This window comes from Prosopis cineraria, unplaced genomic scaffold (assembly GCF_029017545.1).
Source record: "Prosopis cineraria cultivar Desert tree isolate PC_DT_omini unplaced genomic scaffold, ASM2901754v1 PC6, whole genome shotgun sequence".
NCBI classification, from domain to species: Eukaryota; Viridiplantae; Streptophyta; class Magnoliopsida; order Fabales; family Fabaceae; genus Prosopis; species Prosopis cineraria.
The window spans coordinates 40,212,679-40,221,953 of NW_026555337.1; the positions used below are offsets into that span (position 1 = coordinate 40,212,679).

At 32.4% G+C, this 9,275-nt stretch overlaps 1 pseudogene; it reads left to right on the forward strand.

Moving 5' to 3' along the window:
* The window catches only part of LOC129314165 (probable LRR receptor-like serine/threonine-protein kinase At3g47570), a 32,926-nt pseudogene extending 24,865 nt beyond the window's left edge, over positions 1-8,061 (forward strand).
* The last annotated feature ends 1,214 nt before the right edge of the window (positions 8,062-9,275 follow it).

A 9,275-nucleotide genomic window follows, 5' to 3' on the forward strand; every position in this document is an offset into this window, starting at 1 on the left:
GCAAGTTAGGGCCAAGAAAGTTCTTTACATAGTAGTTGTTACTATTGAGCCATAGTTTTTTAGATGTGTTGAAGAGGATTCAGGAAGCATGGGATATGTTGGCCTCGCTGTTTGCAAGAGTAAATGATGCAAAGTTGTAGTTGTTGGAGAATGAACTCGATTCAACAAAATGATATGCAAGTAAGTGAGTATTTTTCAAAAGTTAAATCCATTTGTAATGAGATTTTCAAATTAGATCTAGGGAATCCCATGATCGACACATGGATGCTAAGAATTATTGATGACTCTCTATATTTTCATGTATTTTGAGAAGTTTTATTAGTCAATTGGAAATCATCTAGTGTTTTGTGATCAATTTCTTGTGTGTAGTATTTATTTTTGTGTTGGTTAGCTTATTTCTAAATATTGTGTTTTGATTTGTTTTAGAATAATTTTTATTGTTAATTTAAGTCACTTTAATTTTAGGAACCCTTGCAAAAGTTTGGAAGAAGTGGAGAAGGAAAAAAAAAGATGATTTTAAATAAGAAATTAGACTTTAATGATTACTTGCTACAACAGATCTGTGTTATAAAGCAAATTTTAAATCAAAAACAAAGCCCACTACAATAGATTTTGCACCAAAATGCACAACTTCAATTTTTTTGTCTAATAAAAAGGAAAACTAGGTTTTTTAAAAAAAAACAAGAGGCTTTATTTTTTACATTCTTTGAAGGTTCAAAGTGATTTTGGAGAATTTGGAACAATTTTAGAGCTTGAGAGCAAGAAAACTCATCACCATCTACATTTTCATTGAGTTTTTCTTTACTTTTCTCCTTCTTTCTCCTATATGTCTGATTTTGAACCTTTGTTCTACTGTTCTAATGTTTCCTATAGCTATTTGTGGCTGAACTTTGATGCTCTAGAGTCCTATAAACTCATTTGCTCCAATTGTATCTTGATTTATCGATTACATTGTGATTCATAGATGTTTCATGTTTTATAATTTCATTTTATCTTTGTGTTGCTTGATAATTGGCCACCATTAGGTGATAATTTGGAGAAATAGAATGAACTTAAAAAATAAATTTCTATTTAGACCATTAGAATTGAATGCTTATGATTAATTATAGTTAATTTTTCTCAAAACAAGAATGTACCTAAAGGACCTAAATGGTTCAGGATTTGAACTTAATGCTTTTAATCTAATTTTGGCAAGGGATTGTTGAATTAGAATTAAGTAGAATTTTGGTAATTAAAAGATATTCAAGATTAACTCTAGCATCCTAACCCTTAAAACTAAAATTAAAATCAATTTAATCGATAAGTTGAGTACAATAGGGCAAATGAGGAATTAGAACTCTATGGTGCTTTCCTAATAATTTCTTGACTCTAGAGTGTACTTCAAAATCTTAGTTGCTCATTTTATATTTTTATTTTTTTAATTGAATCATTTACAACTAGAAGTTGCTTACTTAATTTAAATGAAATTGAGAATTTAATGCCTGTTTACCAATTTACATAATTCTTCGTGGAATTGACCTTGATTTGCTCTTACACTTATGACTCGTACGCTTGTAGTGCCTATTGGTTTTTGCATGCATCAATTATTAATATGAGGTTAAATGCAAAAAATCATGGCCTAGTTATGGCAACAAGAGGTTAGTCTAAGGAACCAACTTTAGCCAAGTTGGAAAGTATCCTAGCTAATTAAGAAGCATTGGGTTCACAAATGGCCAAAGTTTTTTTTGAAAGATGATGATAGATCATATTTGTTACACACTTTTCTTAGGAATTTAGGATCACATTTCATGTAAGAAACCCTAAAATGTGCATTCTTGGTGTTAAATTAGGGTTTTAAACTCTAGTGAAAAAGTGTACATATTAGGAATATTTTAATCATTTTGCATTTTGTTGGGAATTCAAGAGAAAATTTGAAATTTGATGTGTGTATTGGTATTAAGTCCATTAGGGTTGAAATATTTGGTCTTAAAAGTTACATTTAGACCTAGGGTTAAAAAGTCAACATTTTGAGTTAACTTGCCATTTTGGTTAGTTTGACCTAATTTGCATACATGCATGGCCATCTTATTTTTCTCATATGTGTTTATGAAGTTTTGAAAGGATTTTGAAAATACATGCAAAAAGATATTAGGGTTTGAATATGTTCATAATTGTCACATGTGCAAAATAACCTAGTTAAATTTTATGTTGTTATCTTAGGTAACACTTTGCATAGAAGAGGCTTTGGTTTAGGACTTGGCTTGGCACATGGGGGAGCTATTGAGCACGTGATTTCAAACCTGAATGGGCTTCAAAATGGTGTGGTTTATCAAGGCTAATGAGGCACACAAAAGGTTTACTATATACTTGCACACAAGGGATTAAGCTGATTTGTCAAAGCTCAAGATAATTGCAATGTGTTTAAGAAGTTTGGAAAACAATTTCATATCTGATTCCAAGGGAATTTGGGCACAAATTTCAAGGTATTTAAGGGGAACACAAGTGCAAAACATGTCCATGTACATATAGGATTAGAAGAGTAACATTGAAATTATCACCTAAATTGACTTACAGCCTAGACTACCCTTAACTTCATTTGACCTAATGATTCGTTTTGATTTTTATGACACCTTATTTAGTAGGTGGCCATCTCCAATTTCATCCAAAACAATTTTAAAGAGGCTTAAGATCAATTTTTCAAATCATTCACTTACTTTTACACAATTCATCTTCAAATTCTTTAAGTTCTCTTACTTCTCTCTATACTTTCACTCTCTCTCCTCCATATCTCTCAATCCAACCATCTAAATTTCACAAAACTACTACCATTCTATTCCTCTTTTCTTCCTCTACATAATCTAATAGCTTTTTTCAAAGATCAAACCAAGATTTCTTTGGGCAAAATCATGGTGAAGAAGACCACAATCTTAGAATATCATCTTGTTCATCACTTGAAGATGCAAGGCTAGATTCTTGAAAGAGCTACTATGTGGAGAAGGAAACCTTGAGTTTGTATTATTTTCTTGTTGGATTTGAATTTCTTCTCTCTACTTTTCTCTTTCTAGAATTACAAATTTATATGACTCTTTGATCTTGTAATTTCAAGTGATGGTACATGTGATTGAAAAGTGATTATTGCAACTTGAGTTTTGTTATGTCTAGCGCATTATTTCGGCCTCTTTGAGTTGTGTCATAATCTTGATATAGCTTAATAAGTTTAACATATTTTCTTGCTTCTCATAATCTCCCCAACTTGAATGTATGTGAATATTTTCATATATCATAATCTTGAGCATGTTGATTCCATTAATGTGTGCTTGATCTAATTGACTCATGTTTATAACACTTTGATTAGGCTTAATGCTAGCTTTGCTTTGGCTCACTTTAAGACTATAATCTTAGATTGGGGTTGATTAAAGTATTAACTAAGTCTTGAGTAATACAACTAAGTCACTAAAATCAAAGAAAAGAGAAAAGAAACCAAACTAGCTAGGTTGTAATCAAATAAGGATAGGTGACCAATTCTATATCTTACTTCAAATAGATTTTCACACACCTACTTCATTAACCTTAAAATCAGGTTTATTAGCTCATTTAGTTTTAAACTCAAATATGTTCAAATCATCTTTTAACTTGTAACACACTTCACTTTTTGCTTGTCCTACTAAATCTCCTCATAGAGATCGATCTAGGTTCACACTATCACAACACTAGTGTAACTTGGTATTATTTTGTTAGGATAGCGACAACCTTAGTCAGATGAGAAAAAAGCTCTCTTTTGCAAAAAGAGAGATCAACAGGATTCCAACTCAAAGAAGCATGAAGATGATAGAAGGTGACAAAATGATTGGCATAAAAGATGTTGCAATAGAAGCTCACATCAAGGGAGAGCTTGTAAAGATTGAGACAAGCCTGACAAAAAGAAAAGTCATCAAAAGAAAGGTTAGTGTTATAATTGCAAAAGGTTGACACTACTATCGAATACACCAAAATTAATAAAAACTAGATTTTATAGTAAAACGCAACTTAGTTCGTCTCCCAAAATTAATGGATTAACTACTTAAATTAGGATTGTGAAAAACTAAATAATGGGGAGATTTTTTTATGATGAAATTAATTTTAAAAAATAAAAAAATTAAAATTAAATACTTGAAATAAATTCAACTGAGAAAATACGAAGCACAAATAGTATAATCAATCACAATTCAATCACCTAAATTTAATCTTCCATATCCACAAAATAAATTAATTTTATTTAACTTTATTAATCAAGTTTTATTATATGTTTCTCAAATTATAATTCAAGAATTAAATAAAAAATTAAATTATAAATTAATTAAAATCTTCTTAATCCACATTTTAACAACTATTTCTATATTAACCACACCAAACAAAGTATAACTAGTTATCTAAGCTAGGCTAAATTGCTTTTATATTGCTATATCAATTGACTATATCAAATAAAATTTCAGATAAAATTTATAACTCAAAAATCATGCAATAAAACTATTTTAACTAACAAAAAATAAATATAAATATAAAAGATAAAATTTAGAAAAATAAAAATTAAAATGAATATATTAAAATTAAAATCTAATTTTGTATTAAAGGCTCTAATTAAATTATAGTTTATTGTGAATATCAATTAAAAAAATAAGGTCTTCATAAAATAAAATTAAGCAACACCGTATCAGAAAATGATAAGCCTTCGCTCAATAAAATTGCAGGAAAGAAGAAGATGAAGGGCGATCGCCTCTGTCATTTCTTTTTTCTCCTACGCTCGCGCCACCAACCTGTTTCTTTTCTCCCAAAAGAAAGTCGTCCCCTGCGTACTCCGTTGCTTGCTTTATATGTAAACAATGTGCGTCTCTCATGGGTAATGTGCTGAGTCTTTTTTTTTTTTTTTCCCCAAATAAAATCTAATAATTTATAAAAATAAAACTATTCTAAATAATTAATTAAAAACTACACTAAAAAATCAAAATAAATATAAACAAAATTTTAAAGATTTTATTCTTCATTTATCTTCAAGTATGCTCATATTCTTCTTATTTAAAATAATCTTTATTATATCCAATATAGATGCTATGTGACAATATCCAAATTTTAGATGCTTATGTGACAACATTCAAATTTTTAATATGCAAGATTTATCTAGACACTTCTTGCAGAGGAAGCAATACAAGGTGGTGAAAATTTTAAAAAAATTGTGAAGGCCCTGGACCTGGAGGAAAGATTGGCACCACCTCATTCTGCTATATGTGTGGCGCGCGCGCCGAGCAAGCGTAAGAAAGAAAGAAGCAAAGTGAATTTATTGTGAGGTGTGTGAGAAGAAAGAGAAAAGGTGAGGTGACTTGAATAGAGTTTGTGAGTGCCAAGAAGGGAGTATCACGGCTGTGTAAAAGTCTCGTGATCTCGTTCGTTTTGGTCTGATTTATGAAAATTCAGTCCTGTCCAGTCCTATAAAATACTGGTCCTATAGGATTAAAAGATCAAAAAGACAAGACTGATTTTTTGGGTAAGATCAACTAGAGACCAAGCATCTGTACTAAGTGATCCGGTTTGATCCTATATAATTATTTTAATATATTAAAATTAATTTATAAATTATTAATTAATAAGCCTTAGAAAAAAAGTCTTAATCCTGCCTTACACTTTGCACTTTGATCGAAAAAATCTCAACACTATTACTCAACAGCACTTAGCATCTCAGCCACTCACTCAACTTTGCTCTCATTCTCAATTCTTCAGTACGCCAAAGCCCTAGCCCCTGCCTTGCACTTTGCACTCTGATCTTGATCTGTTCGAACTTTGAAGGAACATGTCTGTGGGCTGATTTTTATTACTTTTGTTCTTGCTGATTTTTTTCCTCTAGTCTATTTTCGATCTTCTCTGATTTTTTATTGAAGTTATGTATTTAAATCATTTGGAGTTTGGACTGTAACTAAAATATTATTTTCTTGGTTTTAGAAATTTTATGGATTTATTATGATTATAAGTTGTTTTAATTATTTTAATTGAGTTTGTTAAGTTGAAATAGATTATTGGTCATCATAGAGAAAAAAAAAGAAAAAAAAAGGCCAAGTGAGTATTGAACTAATAGGACCAGTCTCCCAGTCCTATAGACCAAGTCCAGTCTTATTAATCTCCAGGTTTACAAGACCAGACCGGACTACGGGTTATCTAAGCCAGTTCTTTTCATGAAAAGGACCAAACTCCGGGTTAGGCTAAAGTCCAGTACCGTCCAATCTTTTATGCAGCCCTAGGGAGTATGGTGAGAAAGACAGTAAGAGAAATTGTAAGAGAAGTTACAAGTGTTTTTTGTATATTGTAATTTGAGTAAATAATAAAGTATATTTTCAGTTAAGTCCCCCTCTTCCTCCATCCTCCAATTTCCAACAGATCTTTGCCTCAGGTGGGGAATTTGATCAGAGTTTCTACCTTAGGCTTCCCTGACAACCATTTAGTTGGTGCTCACTCAGCAATGTCCAAGCCCAGAAAATCTATTTTTGGCACGAAATATGCTTTCAAGTCTCATTCCAAAAGCTCTTCGAAGCATCAAAGGCCTGGAAATTCTAGACCGTTCCTTCAACCAACTCTATGGGATCCATTGCAAATGAACTTAAAAATTAAATGCCCTTCGGTTATTGAACCTTTCTTATAATGACTTTGAAGGAGACATTCCCAGCGATGGAGTTCTCACAAATCTCTCTTCTTTCCATTTTGAAGGAAACAAGTTGTGTTTGCTTTCCTCATGTAAGACTTGAGGCCATAGAAGAAAGTTCGTATTTTACATCACCTTAGCTATTGTGGTGATATTAATATTTTCACGATTGGCTTGCTGTTGTGTGTAAGGAGGAGAAAAAAAATAGAGGCAGCAGCATCATTTGAAATGGCAGAGCCATATATCATCCAATGGTTTTCTTATCATGAGCTTCATAAAGCCACCGGGGACTTCAGCCAAGAAATTTACTTGGAACTGGAAGCTTTGGTCGGGTGGGGTAAAGGCTATCTTGTGAAGTGAATATCAACACTGTTGCGGTAAAAGTAGTATATACTTTAAGGGCAAGATCCTTGAAGAGTTTCTTTGCTTAATGTGAGGCTTTGAAGAATGTAAGGCATTGAAATCTAGTTAAGCTAATTACATCATATCCTAGTATATATTTCAAGAACAATGAATTTCTGGCTTTGGTTTGTGAGTTCATGTCTAATGAAAACTTGCAATTCTGGATCAAGGGAAAGAATAAAGCATGCACATGGGAATGGGTTGAATCTTTTGGAGAGACTGAACATTGCCATTGATGTTGCTTGCGCATTGGTTTATCTGCACAATGACACTGAAACTGCTATTGTGCATTGTGATTTGAAGCCAAGCAATATTCTTCAGTGTGAAGATATGACTGCAAAGGTGGGTGATTTTCGATTGGCTAGACTGTTGATTGGAAGACCAACTAATCAAGTCTCAATAAGCTCCACTCATGTCCTCAAAGGTTCAATCGGCTACATACCTCGAGGTATAGCAACTTGATGTTTTTATCTGGGTATCTTTAATAAAATCAAACAAATTAAATGCATTGATCTTTACTTGCCCCTCTTCATGAGCCTCATCAAGTAGTTGTTGCTCTTACGTTTCACTAACATAAATGCAGAGTATGGATGGGGAGAAAGGACATCAGTAGCAGGAGATACATACAGTTTTGGGATTGTATTGCTAGAGCTCTTTTCTGGGAGGAACCCAACAGATGATGGCTTCACAGGTGGCCTGAGCTTAACAACATGGGTTCAATCAGCAATCCCAGACAAGATTGTGCGAGTCATGGACCATCAGCTTCTATCACACACTTTTGACAATGACCTTGCTCATAAGGTCCAAAGCTGCAACTGATTGATTGTGTGACTACAATTCTGAGAGTTGGTTTATCCTGCACTGCAGATTATCCAGATGGACGCCTTAACGTGAAGGATGTTGTTTGCAAAATTGAAAAATGTCAGAGACATTCTTTCGAAACTCAACGAGAACATTTGCTCCAAGCATTAGTTTCATTGTTGTTGGAAGTAGTAAATTTAAATATATGTCTTTAAGGATTGCAAGAGTCGCGTAGTTATACAAAGTTTATGAATCTCAACGTGCTTAGAATATGTGATGTATGGGTTGTTAGTAACTTCAATAAAATATATAGGGATGTTTAAGGGTAATGAAAATTAGCATAAAGTGACCAAGTGTTTTGTGTTTTGTGAGAGTGGAGTTATAGTAAGAGTGAATTACAGTTATGGAAGTAATATTCGTGTTTTCCAAGCTAGCAGTTGAATATGCGTTTCTATAAATGATTACTTGCCTCCTTGGTTTCTATTTATTCTCTGAACCCAAAAGGAGAAATGCCCTAATCATTAAGTTATATGAAATGAATCAAAAAGTTGCTTAAAATATCATGAATTTAGCAAAGAAATTGTGTCTGTGATTTGTGAATGTATATTACATGGGACATTCCACCATTAAAGTATCATTTGAGTTAAGTGGTTTAGTGTCTTTTTTCTATATTAAAAAAAAAAAAAACGTTTCTTATTACCCAAGAAAAAGGAAAAATTTGTTTATTAGTCTAGTTAGAAAGAGAAGCTCAGGCTCATCAGTATCGATGTGCATCATTGAGTCTAGTAAGAGACACTTTCATCTTTGACTTATTTAGTACGTCAGTGGAGATTTTCAATTGAAAATCTGCTGTGCACTCCAATGCATGATATTAAAATCCAATCTGGGTGCTTAGTCGGTCAAGAGTTTAGACGGGGCCCATTGGGTTGCTCTGCCGATTCTCTGGATGAAGGCCTTATGACGAAAGATATGCTGTTCTGAAGTTAAAACTGTTAGATATAATCTTTCCCAACTCAATCAAAAAAAGAGCTATTCAGAAATTACTAGTTTCATTGAGAGTGAAGTATTGCTAGCTAATGAACCACATAGCTGGATATGCATTTCTATTACATTGAATTGATGCTTCCTTTGTTTCTATTTTTCTGTAAAACCACAAGCAAAGCAGTGTGAAAAACACAACTGGCATTGGAAACTACTAAAAGCATATATGTAGTTTTGTTGTTCATATTTATTTTTGAATAAAATATATATCAATACATGTCATATGAAGATCTGCATAAGAATACAATCTTAACGCCACTTGTCCCGGTGCAGCTAAAGAATTTCGAACCCTTGCACCCTGAGATTTTGTTTGAAATGAGAGAAAAAAAAACAGGGAAATTGAAAAAATTAGGAGAGAAACTATATTTAAAAAAACATCTTCATCTTT